Here is a 15,996-nt window from a genome sequence, read left to right as displayed (position 1 = left end):
TTTTAAATGACACTGTAGAAGGTCAGAACTATTCTCCTAACCTTGTCAAGGCTGGCAAGATTGATAATTGTTTTAGGTAAACTTAGCATCCATGTCATGTGTATTGGACTAAATATAAAATTGAGAGCAGAGGGAACAAACATATATTTAGAAATTAAAACTGGAATTTCATTTTCCAGACCAACAGTTCTGTATCCAAAAATACAGTTCTGTAAATATTAACCAGTTCACTGTCATCTGATTTTTCTTACAATTTATGTGCAACTTGCATACAATTGCATGGAAATTGAAAGCATCAATAAACTTCTTGCTGCTCTACCCTTTGTAGAAGAATTTCTTTAGAACAGTGAGTTTTTTTCTGTAACTCTTTCAAATCCAAAGCCATTTCAGCAAGTATACATAAAAAAAAATAGTAATTGTGCATCATCTTCTTCCTAAATATGCTAAATAACCATTTAACACTGGCATTGGCTTATTAAATCTTCCTTTTAATTCAATGACATTGATAATATAAATTCAATATTAACAAAGTTTCTTTTGTGTCTTAACTTTTTTAACTGCAGAATTTAGAAGATGCAGAACACATTTGCACTGCAGTCAAAGCCAGTTTTCTTCTAATCAGAGCCAAAGTCAACACAACTGACAAATGATTCTCTATAAGCATCCTTGAGTAAGTGATTTAGTACTCCATATGTACTCACTGCTGCTTAATTCATATGAAACCAACTAACAGCCATGCTTTGGTTTATTCACTGTAATGAGAAACTTTATGAGACATTAAAGAGTGAAGGACAAAATCAGAATTATGGAAGCACACATTTTTAATGTATTTGTGTCCTTAAGCTTAGGTATCCCTATACCTATATATATACCTATATATACCTATATATATATATACCTATATATGTACACAAGAACACAATAAAAAATCTGTAACATTTTGGGTCACTGAGAGAATATGTTCTGGATATTATAATAGCATGCAGCAAAAGACTTCCCTTCAGAGAAGACTTGGAAAGATAAAAAGAGGAATCCATTATGCACACACACGTGCTGCTGGCCAGTCTACACATTAGGAAAAAAATACACACACACTGGCAGGGCATGGTAACTTCAGTACAACCACATCTATCTCTGTGCTATTCTAATGCCAAAATGACATGAGATAAACATCCAAATTCAAAGGGACCTAAGTCTGACTGCTGAGCAGAAAAAAAGACAAACTTATTTCACAAAGTATCTATGCAAGTTAAAATTTTTAAATGCTTTGGCCTTATTTTAATGAACAAAAACCATTCTCATGTAGTAGTTATGGACACAGTATCTTAGCCATTAAAATGTAAATTATGCTCCTCTAAAATAACTTGATATTTTAGAAACTAGAGCTAGACATATTTTCTGTTTCCCTGAATACATGTTGATAGATATCACAAAAAGAGATTACCCAAGTAGGGCACACTTTTTCATCAGAAAAACATTATAATTTACTCCTAAAGAAAGCTCTTGTACTTCCACCTTGAATATTATTACATCCTGAACTTTTTTAAAACTTATAATATATTGCAGAAAATTCTAATTCTATTTTACTCTGTAAATAACTGACAATGCCTGGGAAATAACAATTCTGAAGAACTATACCTTGTGCAATAAACACAGTGACACAGAGTGGTGTTTCAGCTGTGATCATGAAGAAAGAATTACAGAAACCAGCTATAGCAGCTTCTCTAAAATATGTCCCAAATACACAAGCATTTGTGTTTTTCATTTACAGTATGCTTTGCTCAATTATTACTGAAGCAGTGATGATTTATTATCCTCCCTCATCTGATTCTTTGATCACCGTCTCTGATTAATATAGTCAACCCAGCTGAAGACCTCTGCAGTTGCAAGAATAAAATAACAATTCAATAATAATTCAAATAAACCAAAGAGAACAAAAAGCACTTTAAAAACTTAGACAATAATATTCATGCTGACTGTATTCCTTTTTTTTCCCTATGATAATTTATCTTGTGTATATTCTTTAATGTGTTTGGTCTAAAATAAAAAAGAACCCAAACAAAAACCTAATTTTATATTCAACAAATTAATCCATCATGTTCACATATCTGGAATAATACTTCCTTGTAATGTCTTTCTGCTTTCTTGCCAACTTTCAGTAACACCTTTGAGTACTTTCTATCACTTTCAGCAGGATTTCCAGAAGATGCCAACTGCAGAATGTAGCTCAGCTTCATGGAGTTTACAATTTAATGCACAGCATTTGTCAAAAAATTAAATGTGAGTTCTGTTGAATTCATTTTCATGCACAAAATAGTGTGTATTAAATTTCATTGTCCATTTTCAAATGTGCCTTTGTTTTAGTGTTTGCTTTATACATGACTAGATCACCTGAAGTAGGCCAAGGATAGATCACTGGACACCAATGTTTACAATCTGATTATCTGAACTGCTGGCAGCCACTTAGCAGGCAACTAGTGGTATGTTTTGCTGATCAGTGAGGCTATTTATTAATACCACAGTATTTATTAATTCTTGCCATCTAGCTCTAGTGCCATCAAACACCAGCTATGAAAACTCTGTAAGGTCTGACAGCTTTTAATTTAATCTCCTTGCATGGTAAAGACATTTCCCTCTGAACCACAGAAGAAGAAATATTTAATTAAATTCTCCAGGCAAAAAGGATTCTTGTGACTATATTTTGAAGAATCAGTACCAAAAAAAAAAAAAAAATCTGTTTAAACAAACTATAAAAATATAAGCTGAATCTCCAACAAATTATTGCTAATAGCAGACATAATAAATATTAATAAAATGTCATGTAACACTGTACTAAATACCAGTTTGACTTGCTACACCCTATATAAAAAGAAATGATACAATTCTGGCCTTAAAGTTAAAATTATTCCTGGCATTTCTTCAGGGAAGTATTTGAAATCAAAGGTTATGTGAAAATTAAAAGCACTAGTGGAGAATGTTGGGGGATACAAGTAACCCAGTTACCATGTCATTAAGAAAAACAGTCTTCACAAACAATAAAATATTTCAGCAATCTGTTTTTATAGCAGTTTCCTTCATGTTCACGGTAAGTCAGACCTATAACAGCGTTTTTGTATACATTCCTACTGAACATTTGAACTTCACAGTCAAATGCTCTATGGCCCAGTGTCTTAATCTTTTTGTCCCACCTTTATAAAGCATAAACAATTTTCTGTTGTCAGACTTCAGAGACATTATTAGAAAGTTTACTTGAACACTGCTTGGACACCAGCAACATATTTGCAACAAATAGCTGTGGGAGTGAAAATTCAATGAGAAAATCACTTATTTAAAAAAAAATCAACAGAAAGTAACACAGAAAAAAGCCAAGTCTGGCAGCTTTTTAAAAATTTCCTGTAAAACATGAAGGCCACCTAGTATTTTTATGTTTCTTCTTTATCTACATGTTTAGAAACATTTCTGCTGGTGTTTTAAGAAATAAAATAATCATTTGACAAAAATATGAAATACAGGAACACAGACACATTAAATGAAGTTACTCAAAACTGAATCAAAAAATTCCATAAAAAATAATTGTCTTCTCATTGACATTCCCATTTTGCATTTTAAAGTCTGCTGGCTTTCTGCACAGCTGAGGATGGGGCCTGAACTGGTGAGTTACAGCACGATGCCATTTTGTTTCTCCATGGAAAGCAACAGCAATAATGACTGCATACTACTGCTCTGGCCAGCCAGATGGAACTATCTGCAGAAATCTATACCTCTCCCTAGTATCACATGAATAATGCATTAACTGCCTAACTGTGTAGGATTTATCTTTGAAAATACAGGCTTAGCTCTCAAACACCAGTTTTGTCATATGGTACCCAAAGTAACACAAAACTAGGTTTCTTCTGCTGTTCTAAAATGTTTGCTCAGTGCTTCTAGCTACGACTATCTTCTGTTAGAACTCTTCATTGGGAAACCACAGGATTTTACAATGATTTTCTTAATTTAAACAAAAATTTTTTTTCAGATAGATTTGGGTGTTCAGTATATTGACAAATTAAAAAAAAAAAAGACAAAAAAAGCAAAGCACAAACAACTACATTTTCATTTAAATATGGAGCCCAGACCCATGACACATTTCATATGCAAACACAAGGATTGTAAATGGGCTCAGATCACTTCAGTGGAGCTAATGGCAGCCTCAACCAGGAAACCCTGCACTGGTCTGTCTTAAGCCCTTGGGCATTTCCACATCCCAACCACTGCATTAGGCAATGTCCCAGATTCCCTAAGCTTCTTCACACACCAGATTCCTATTCTGGGCAGCACCACAGTGCTCCCTGCTTACACCAGTATCCTCTCCTACCTCTGCAAGGGCCAACTTCAAGTGACAGCAGGTGTCTTGAACCTACACACGTGCTTGTTGCCCCATGAGAAGCTTCACATCCACTTCACATCCCACCACCGTCCTAAAGAGAGAACAAAGGTCAGGTTCCACCCACCTGCACTGTGGAACCATCCCCTTCTGTTTGCTTCACAGACTCTCCTCTGTTTTTCACAAATTCAGCATAAAATTAATATTTTTAGGATCTCCAATGCACTGCCAGTTTTGATGGAATAAGGCAATGATTTTGCAGAAAATGGGTAACTGACAGAGTGGTCACTTCAATGGTAGGCTAATCTGAAAAATCTGGGATGCGATAAACAGTGACAGAGATGATTCAATTACATGGAAACTTGGCCTGACTAAATTAATTAAGCCAAGTACATAGATCTGTTTAAAGGGGAAACTAGGTAATAGTTGAATACTTTGGAAAAGAGAAAACTAGAAAGGATCATGAACAATACTGGTTTCACAGAAAGACTTTTCTAAGGAGGTCTGTAGCTTTGAAGGTCAACATGATTTTGAACCTACAAATAAATGTAAACAGAGAGCAAGTAGGTGGTGTTATGGTTACTGGCAAGATTTAGTGATAATGTGTAGAGGACAAACATCCACACATCTTTTAGGCTGCTGATGAAAACTGTAAAACTTTAGAAGAGTGCTGGAAAAATTACTTCAGGCATGTTAAGGCAGTTAAGTCTGTTAATTGCAGCAAGAAAGTTAAGGTGACTTGAACAAGGATTATACGTAAATTGGAGCAGGAAGGTCTTATAACAGTAAACAGGTCTTTAATCTAGTAGGAAATGTCAAAACAAAAGCAAAAGATTAGAAACTGAATCTAGACAAAGTAGGTGAGACTAAATTCCTTTTGGACAGTCATTATGAACAAATTTAGACGGTACAGCTTTAAAAAAATGAGGGGAAGGCAACAAAATGGATGAAAGGGTTTTTTATCATTAAAATTAAGAGAAGAAATTTTTGATGATCACCATTAACCACATAAATACTGAAATGTAACAAAACACTTTCTATGTGCAAGTAATTCAGATAATGTACGGTCTAAATAGTGCAACTGGAGACATGACCAATAAACCTTATTCACAATGCTCTGATTTCAAAAAAATCCTTTTGTAAACTAACCTTAACCTCATGGCTTCTTCTCCTAAAATCTTGGTATTGATATATGAAACCTTCTAATTTTCATCTAGCATCTGAAATCCTGCATATAACTTGAGTTTGTGTTTTAGATCATTTGACATTTAATGTGCCATTTTCCACTCCTTGGTTTGCTGAAGGGAGGCTGCTGGGCCCCTCTGAAACTAATCTGCTGTTCTCTGTTTCACAATTCAGCATCCCCTGAGTCACCACTTATATTTGCCTGAATTATGGCTCCTCATTATGAGCAATGATTCATAATTCCCCAGCTGCTCACACAGGTTTCACACAGGCCTTGGTAGACTGGCTGTGGAGGGCTTTAGCACTGCAAGGTAAGTCATGTAGCACACTTGCTACACCTCTTTTAACACCACCTTTACTGACCATGGCCAGGGACAGCTTGTAAAAAGCAGTTGTTTCCTAATGGAACATTTACCTTCAAAACTAATGGCTAACCTCAAGTTCAGACATGCAAAGTAATAAACTGCAGGCCAGTTTGAGAAGCCAAACCATTTCCAGTTACTGGCTTGAGATTCAGGATGATAATTTTATAAAACAGGACTCACCCAGGCACCAATCACACTGAAATCATAGAATGGCCTGGGTTGGAAGGGACCTTAGAGATCAACCAGTTCCCGCTCCCCTGCTATAACCAGGGACACTTTCCACTAGAACAGGCTGCTCAGAGCCCCATCCAACCTGGCCTTAGACACTTACAGGGATGGGGTAGCCACAGCTTCTCTGGGCAACCTGTGCCAGGGCCTCACCACCCTCACAGGAAAGAATTACAGAAGGGCAGAATCACCTCTCTCCAACTACTGCATACATTTCTTTTGGCACAGCCCAAGACATGTTTGGCTTTTGGGCTGTGAGCTGGGTCATGTCCCACCTTTCACGACACCAACACCCCAAGTCCTTCTCAGCAGGGCTGCTCTTGATCTCTTCATCCCCAGCCTGTGTTGATATTGGAGGCTGCCCCAATCCAGGTAAAGCACATTGTACTTGATCTTGTTAAATCTCGTAAGATTCCAATGGCCACTTCTCAAGCTTGTCCAGGTCCCTGTGGATGGCATCCTGTCCTTCAGGCATGTCAGCTGCACCACTCAGCCTGGTGTTACTGCCAGACTTGCTGAGGGTGCCCTCAATCCCTTCATCTGTCATTAATGAAGACATTAAATAACACTGGTCCCAATCATACTGGACGTTACCCCATGTCCAAATGAACCCTGTCACAATCAGTTAGGAGTAAACTAGTCCAGATCGTTAATCCAGACTAGAAGAAAGCTGTCATGATTTCTGGCTTATTTCAACTACAATTAAAACAATTAATGGAAAACTCACAAAGCATTAGGCTGTCTGATCTGTAAATAAATTTGCACGATTCTAAGTTGTACACAAATCTCCTGAAGGAAGGAAAACTGTTATCATGGGCATTGCAAATTCTGATAAGCAAAATGCTTCTGAGAAGAGCAAAAACATAAATCAGACTGCTTCAGATGCATGATATCCACCATTACTAATTCTTCTAAGTTTATTACCAATCTAAATTGCTCCTGATCACAAACAGAAACAAGAGCTGCACATTCTTTGCGAAAGAGCAACATCCATCCATAATGTGTTCTGAACACATGTGAAGATGACACACAGTTGCACTCCCTGAAGAAGGCATGATATAACAAATGTTGGGAATAAGCCAATGTTGCAGATTCCAGGTCCTTTTAGGGATGCTTTCTTATTGCATCCAAAGAAAGCACCAACAGCAGAAACAGTGGTATAAATGCATAGATAATATCAAGGAGCCTATCTGAATCAAACTTAGTTTCTTTAGGTGAGATCTCTTAGACTGACCTGGAGCAACCAATGAAGTTATTCTCATAGAGAAAAGGAGCAGAGCAAACAGTGCAGAATAGGAAACCACAAGAGGCTATGCAGAGGAACACCTTGACAGTAATAAACCCCAAATACTTGGCTGAGCATTTCACTTGTTCTTAATTAAGCACACACACACTTTACAGGAAACCATATCGGAAACAATCGTCTCCTGTGCCCCATTCAGGCTGGGCTCCCCTAATTGAACATAATTCTTCTATTATTAGGGGCAGTCATTTGCCACTATGGATTCCCCATTCACAGGCTAAGACTGATAAGAAATGATGGCTTTTTCATCTGTATGATGATGCTGGGCTGGCCACTGCCTAGCCTGGATGGCGTCTAGAGAAAAGGAACCAGAAATTCCTAGTCCGTTACACTGGCATTTCTTGCAAGCACTACTAGCACTTTAAAGAGAGAATAGTGGAATATCTGACTCATACAAAATGATGCCAGAAATGAAAAGAAGGGAGGGAGACAAAGAAACAGCAAGAAAAAGACACTCAAGATCCATAAATCTACCAGAAGTCCCTGAATATACAGGCTGGGGAATGAATAGCATTCACACTGCTTTGTTAGAAAACAAACTGTATTTAGTCTAGGCATCTAATGAAGCTGCAGGTTCTAACTTCTGTTTACTTTCTGTCACCAGGCCGAATCTGCTGTATCTCAAGTTGAAAAGTTCATAAACTAAACATTATTTTAAAAGTTCAAGAACTACACACACATCATTATTTAATGCAAGTTCTTAGTGTCCAGAATACACTGAAAGTTTGCCTCTTGACAGTCCTAAAAAGGCAGAAATATTTTAAAAGCATTGATTAAGCATTTTGTATCATTACTAACAATAGCCTTATTTAGTTCAAATTGTTCTTAGCTTTCATTTACCTCACATCAAAACACTAATTGAAATCTTTCTAAACTTATTTGTATCTAGTTCAAAGCATTAAGATGAAGAAATTTCCTAATAGAGAACATATTTTCTAATGAATCTCATCTTTTTTTAGCTAAATTAAATGTTCAGAGAGCATAAAAAATAAGCTCTCTTAAAGAATAATGGGATGTACTTTAGATGAGTTTTAAAAACAATAAAAAGAGCTTATGAATATAAGGAAAGAACTCTTGTACGTGTGCCAAGAATTTTTCAGCTTTATCAACATGATTGTTTCATATTGAAAGGGCCATGTACACATACAACCCTGAAACATGAGGTTCTGCACATGAAGTCAGGAACAGCAAAAAGAACACAGGAAACATTACAGAACTAAACAGCAAGAACTGCTCCCAGCTATTAAACAAAGGAAAGGGGAGGGCTGTGCCAAAGTGGTGCTGTCACAGAGCTGTATGTCTATGTTCTGAAAATGTATGTTCAGCAGCATCAGAGAAAAGTAATAAACTATGCCAAGATTAAATCTGAAAGTTTTGAAAATAACCCTTGTCTTTTCCTGACTCCATATTTGAAGATGCACAGTAGGCTGATTTCCTCTTAATTTGGCATTAAAAACCATCCTCAAGAATGTAGTACACATTATCACAACTGCTCATTAATCAATCATATCTTACATTCAGCAACACCGAATGTTACCTGGAAAAAGAGATATAAAAGATGCACTGTTAAAGTGCAACTTCAGAATTCCCTCACACTTAATTTTTTCATTTAATAAATAAGGAAGTCATTTGACAATCAGGAAAATCAATTATTAAAGGCTAAGATTTAGAGTTTGTTCATACCAAGAAGTAATTTTTAGAAGCAGAAAAAAAGCCCTGTTTCAGAAGCATTTGTTATTCAAAATTTTAGTACCTGAGTTTTCACATGTCTGCTGGTTTCAGCTGGGGTATAGTTGATTTTCTTCACACTGGCTGCTATGGGCTGTGTTTTGGATTTGTGCTGAACACAGGATTGTTAATACAGAGAGGTTTTTGTTGCTGATGAGCAGAGCTCTCACAGACCCAAGGCCTTTTCTGCTTTTCATACTGCCACACTGGCTAGGGAGATGAGGGTGCATGGAAGGGTCAAGGAAAGACAGGATTAGGTGACCTGGGACAGGTGACCCAAAGTGATAAAAGGGATATTCCAGACCCTACGAACTCATGATCAGTATATAAAGTTTGGGGAAGAAGGAGGAAGGGGGGAAAGAGCATTTGGAGTGATGGTGCTTATCTTCCCAAGCACACAGTTACATGTGATAGGGCTGTGCTTTCCTGGGGATGACTGAACACCTGTCTGCCCACGGGAAACAGTGAATTCATTCCTTGTTTTGCTTTGCTTGTGTGTGTGGCTTTTGCTTTTCCTTTTCCTATTAAACTGTTTTCATCTCACAAGTTTTCTACCTTTTACCCTTCTGATTCCTTCCCCAATCCCACTGTTGGAGGAGCGAGCAAGCAGGTGCGTGGAGCTTCACTGCTGACAACCATGACAGCATGTCACACTGGTTAAGGTAACAACCATCCCACCCCAACCCTTTTCCCTAAGGCTCAAACCTTCCACAAGAAAGCAGAAAACCCCTCAACATCAGGAGCTTATATTTTCCTATAGTAGAGGCACTCTGTAAGAAACATTTTCAGATTCATGAATTGTTGTAATGTGAGATACTAGATAATTTTCTTGTTGTATTATTAACTATTTCATCCAGAAACAAGAGTCATCTTTTCATTCTGACAAAGAATTCTTCCTAACATTTCTTGACTTAAGAGTTTTTCAAAATAATACTGCAGATAAAAGCAGTCAATCTGTTAGCTAGACTTTTTGCAATAATATAGTATTTTTAATAAAAGTTTCTTCAGAACTTTCTCAAGTTCAAGATAGGACTGCTGGTTAAAATTTCAGATTAAAAAAAAAAACCTCAAAGCACTTTTCATAAAACATATATTTAAGGAACAGAAAGATCCATTCAGGAGGTAGACAGCAGGCTGAGATCCAACTTCTCATAGATCTGGGCTACTGATTTGCAGCAGAGTACTTGCTGGGTAGGACACTCACCTGGTGCTTAGGAGATGTTTCAAATGCCTGCTGCACTGAGAGCTGAACAGTTCATACAAATGGGCAAATCTTACAGAGAAACATTAAGATGAGAAAATTTCTGGACAAAAACCCAGTTCAGCATTTCAGACATCTACTTCTTGCAGCACAGAAGAGCAAGAATTCATGTTGCAGTGAAAGGTCAGATCACTGGCACCAGTTATCAAAGCCTCTCCCCCACTCCTGAGGTCTTTTTTTCACTTGTTTGGAATATTGAAAAAGATTTTAAGTTTGTTCTAATGAAGAAAGCCTATTTTACACTTGCTCTGCTTGAAACCCTCAATATTCATGTTTCTCCATGAGCTATGATACCAAAGTAGGATGCAATTTTAGAACCAATTGAACCAACACCACAAATACCACACATAGGAACAATTATATTTCTAGCCTCTCTCTCAATTGAGGCCAGTAATTTCAAACTGCACACAAAAGTTCTTCTCATATTAGGATAGCTTCAATTTATCCATTATAGATAGTGCTCAGCATTACACCTGTGAGTTGGCTAAGTAGGTCAGCTTGCAACAGATACTCTCATTCCACTCAATCCCCCTGAAGATGACAGTGGCATACATAAACTTTTGCCTAGTTAAAGCAAAAAGGGTTCCCATGATATGCACCATCTTTCTGGAGCTTGACAGTTACCTCTAGAAATAACAGGCTAAATCCATAAAACCCAACCAAGCTTTCTCAAGTATAACTGAAAATCAGTATGCTTATAATTGCTAACAAATACATAACTGCAATTTTAAAAATGCCCCAGACCTTTAATCTACAGTTATCCCTTTGTTGTACCTGTCCAGTCCCAGGTTTAGTGTCCTGCGTTGCTTCAGGAGGAGCAGTTTCCTGCAAATCCTCAGGTTTAAGGTCTTGAATTTCTTCCACAGGAATTGTTTCCAGGTCATCCTTGGGTCTGAGTTTTAGAGTATCCTCTACAAGACCTGAAATACTTGATTCCTGCAGCCTGTCCAGTGTTGGGTCCCCTGTCTTGTCTCCAGAAGCAGATTCCATTGCCCACCCTGGTGTGGAGAAGGACAGAGCTCTCTTTGCAGAGGGCAATGATAACATCGGCTCTCACCGGGAACGATTACAGACACCTGAACCCTGCTCCCAGCCAGTGAATAAAACAAGGAACACATCTGCTTAAAAACAGTCCTATTTTAAAATCTCCACTCTGAGCAATCTTTGACTCTGCTCATGAGCTGTATCTATTAAAGAACAGATTTCATTTTACTTGGAAGAATTATCTTAGAAATGACTTATGGACAAAACATAGCACAGTGGGTCCTCTGAGAAGAGAGCTCTAGGAGTTGCAGAGGTGAGACAGAACCAAAACTGATACAAAATACTCAGGATTCCTGAGTTTAGCTCATTGATATGTGGTCCAAGGTCATTTTGAGGCTTCCAGTAATCATCCCTAGAGCTCAAACTAACTCCAAAACAGGGACAGGAACAGACATGGGAAGAAACTTCTACCACTCTGCAAGCATTCTCAAGAACACAGAGAGGAGATGGGAAGGGAACTACATCTCAGACTAGACTACATCTAGACCAGATGCAACGAAGACACTTTTACGATGAGGGCAGCGGGACACTGGAAGGAGCTGCCCAGAGAGGTGGTAGATGCCCCACACCAGGAAACATTCAAGGCCAGGCTGGACATGGCTCTCAGCAACCTGATCCAGTTGAAGATGTCCCTGTTTACTGGGGTAGCACTAGATGACACTCAAAGATCCCTTCCAACCCAAACTATCATATGATTCTATGAAACACTTCAAACTCTCTTGTTGTGGTGGGACTCACCACACTGAGCTCTCAGGCTGAAAGCTCAAACAACATGAAGAAGGAGAGTTACACAGTGGGAATTATGGTAGGAATTTACTAACTGGACTCATCCAGTTTAAGTAGAAGATGATGCAAGCTTATAATAAGAAGATTACCTCTCGAATGCATGTAACCAAACATGTAGTATAAGAAAAGCTGAACAGAAAGGACTAATGGAAAAGCAAAGAGAAAAGATGAAGAGAAACATCTTCAATCACTTTTATGTGTTTAATTACCATTTTTCTGAACTAACAGAACTGCAATAAAAATGTATTTGTTTACTTCCTTTTTAGGAAAAAAATTTCCTTTTTTGCCACATCTCTTAAGATAAAAGCATGTGTATAAAAAAGTTATACAAATGAGGTTTCATTTTGAAAGTATTATGGCAACTTGATAATTGGTACAATCAATTACTGGTAATACTGCTCAACTATTTTCCTGCAGGATTATACAGGAGAGGTAGTACCTGGTAGCTTACTAAACAAAGCATGAAGACTAAGTAATTGTTTTAATTGTTTAGCATGCAAATGAAACAACAAGCTAACAGAGGTTAAATTTTCGTCAGTCCATGATTTTTTTTCAGGACAACATATACATGTTTCATTGCCTTTCACAAATTGTCCAGACAGATATATATCTCAGAATCTGTATCCAAAATATTAAGGACAGTAAGATAATTATCTTAGATTACTGAGAAGAAAGTACATATAAAATGGAAAGAAAAAAAAGATACTTTGTCTCATAATAACAATATCAAAACATACTTTTGGTGATGCCTCACATATCTAAAAACTGACAACTAGCATGTTAACTTTTGACATTACTGAGAAACCTTAAAACTCCTCCTTTCATTATTTTATTCCATTGCTGTTCATATTCAATTTTGCCTACTTTTAGAAATAAACACACATAATTTAAAAAACAATGCACAGAAATCTGCATAATATATTATATATAATGCATCTTGATCCCAGAAAAGAGAAGGCTTCCTGTCCTGTTAAGCAAAAACAAAGCCATAAATTTAAAAGCATCTTGACCAGGACCAGTCTGTCTATCTAAAACTCCCACAAATATAAGAATAAAAATGAAATATGTTTAACTTTCACAAGCCTTTAGTAGTCAAGCATGGCAGCCAGCATCTTTAGATAAGGGTGGAACGTCCAGGCTATTCCACAGGTAGAATAAATAAAGAACTAGCATAAGGCCTGTACAATGAACAGAAAAAAGGCATGCCTTCAGAATTAAGGACATACTAAGTACAGTACTCAATGTCATCAATTTGATCAATGTTTTGTGAATAGCTGTATGTTACCAGCTAAGGAAACAGATGGATGACACAATGTGGTGTGGAGGCAGCAAGGGAAAGACTAGGAACACAGCAACTGTGGAGCAATGCATAAAGCTTAGATGTAGAACTGCTGGAGAGCACTAGCAAGGCAAACAGAATTTTTTTCCCAATGTTTTGAATAAATATATATGAAAAAAATTACTATTGAAAACTTCAATGCATACAATTTTAGATTTTCTTCAGTAAATGAGGAACACTTCTTTTACTACTGTTCTTACTTAACACAGTAGCTCAATTTTAAATCACCAGAAAAAAAAAATCAAACACCAATGGCATAAAGTACTATGGTACTTTTATACTATAAAGTACTTAACAAAACAGGGCTCAAAAAGAAAGGTTAAGAGTAGGATGTACTAATTTACACACCAGTGACTCTACGTCCCCTCTGTGAACAGGACAGCTGCTCACAGCCCATGCAGAACTGCAACACTGGTCACTGCAAGGTATCAGCTGCCTCTGCTTCAAGGAGGCAAGAGCCTTTCCTCCAACATACAGCCACTCTCACTTGTGTCTGTTGAGCCTGCATTTCATCAGACTCAGGGAAAGTCATACCCACAGATACAAAAGCTTGCAGTCTATGCAATATTCTCCCAGAATTACAGGAAATTACATTCATACTATTTACCTGTTACTCAGTCATTTACATTTCTCTGTCTTGAAGCAAGACATGTTAAAACACCATCTACTAGAATGAATTGCATGTGGGTATACACTCCAACCTAAACTGGAGGTCAGAATCTCAAATTATAGGAAGTTAAAGAAATGTTTCTTAAATTGGAGTTTCTGTGCCTAGTTTGTACTTGCAATAAACAGAAAGTCCCTGGAATGCATACAACATTGAACAGAGCAGATGTCGTTTACATGAGCCAAAAAAAAAAGTAATCACTGTGACTCGTGGACCATTGCCCTTCAGAAAATGTGGGTTAAATTCACACATCAGGTGCCCACCAATCTGCCCACAACCTCAGGGCAAGAGAACTATTTTTATGTCCTCTAGACAAAAAGGAAATAAAGCAAGTATACACACACACCCTCTACGGATAACTTAAAAAAAACCCAAAGCTCAGCTTTGATGTGCAGTTCATCATGCTGTCTCCTTACAGCATTAAAATAATTACAACCAGGGAGTCTGGCTTAAGTAAAGAACTGTCCATACATTTTACCACAGTCAAAATTTTCACCCTTAGTATATTACCATAACAACTTTACTACACAAAAAATATTAATCCCAGAAGATACAAAAACGCTGCAAACTCTGGCACACATCCTGAAGGATATTAAAGCAAACACCAAGCTTTTGCTCCAGATAGCAGGTCTTCAAGCTCACGTGGAGTTGGGCTGCCCAGATCCCAGAAAGCAGGCCTAAAACTCACGAAGTGTTACTGAGTTTGAAGTGAGAGATTGAAGACTGACTATGATCAATGTTTCCCAGTGCTCTCTCCACTGTTTTTGCCTCCTACATTTTGCTTGTCGTTCCTACAATATGTACATTTCATTACAATTACTATTGGGAATGATTGTTTGCCACATCAAACATTATCTTCAGTTTCTCCTCACTTGCAAAACGTTTTATGCAAAAATGGATTGTAGGCACCCTTCATTACCTCTTTTGGAGTTCGGCTTTTTGGGCAGGGGAGGAAAGCAGGGGAGACATGAGACACTGTATTCCAAGACAAAGTAAGAACAAATAGTGAAACAAGAAGATAATAAATTTAGTTCTAAAAATTTTAAAAGCAGCTCGCTTAGCTATGTTCTGCATTAAAAATTTTGTCTAAATGAGCATCATAAAACTAAAGGGGAGCAAAAATGCATAAGGTTTTCCTTTTGTTTTTTATTATTATTCTGTCTCTTTATGGACTACCATTACATAAAACAAGAGCTTTAATATAGTTTTAAAACCAATCTCTTGGTCAATCAGGTGGCTGTCATCAATCTACTGGATTTATATTGAAAAAGAAAGAAAAATGCCACTGTTCAGAAAAGCTTCAAGGTTGATATTAATGACAATGAATCAATCATATGACTAACAGAATGAAACTGAAGCCTCTTAAAACTCTGTATCCAATTATCCCTGAGATCTGAGTTCCAAGGCATCATTTTTTTCGTTTCTGTAAAGAAGTCCTTGTGTTCTATTTTTATTTGCTAGAAAATTACACCTAGGGTTGTTTCATGCAGGCCATAGTACTATTCCACAGAGTAAAAGTTACCATGCACCATCTGAACAATGGGCTTTTTCACTGTAATGCTTCTCAGGAATTACAGTATTAGATTAATGAGATGTGCAAATTTTTTATCAACTCAGTCTCCAAAGCAATGAGTCACTCCTAAATGCAGAACAGCAATAAAATTAAAAACAGCTTATGTGCTGCTGTATTCTACAGCCCACTGGTATTAGAACATATGACTAGAACA

At 37.2% G+C, this 15,996-nt stretch overlaps 1 protein-coding gene across 4 annotated transcripts in view; it reads right to left on the bottom strand.

The window, feature by feature from the left end:
• The window catches only part of CACNB2 (calcium voltage-gated channel auxiliary subunit beta 2), a 247,233-nt gene that overhangs the window by 207,173 nt on the left and 24,064 nt on the right, over window positions 1-15,996 (bottom strand). The window lies entirely within an intron of this gene.

The sequence above is a fragment of the Pseudopodoces humilis genome, chromosome 1, assembly GCF_049639895.1.
Source record: "Pseudopodoces humilis isolate 2021_Gansu_Grassland_sample_001 chromosome 1, ASM4963989v1, whole genome shotgun sequence".
Taxonomy (NCBI): Eukaryota; Metazoa; Chordata; class Aves; order Passeriformes; family Paridae; genus Pseudopodoces; species Pseudopodoces humilis.
The sequence above is the reverse complement of the archived record's forward strand: the minus strand, read 5'-3'. Positions and strand labels throughout refer to the sequence as shown.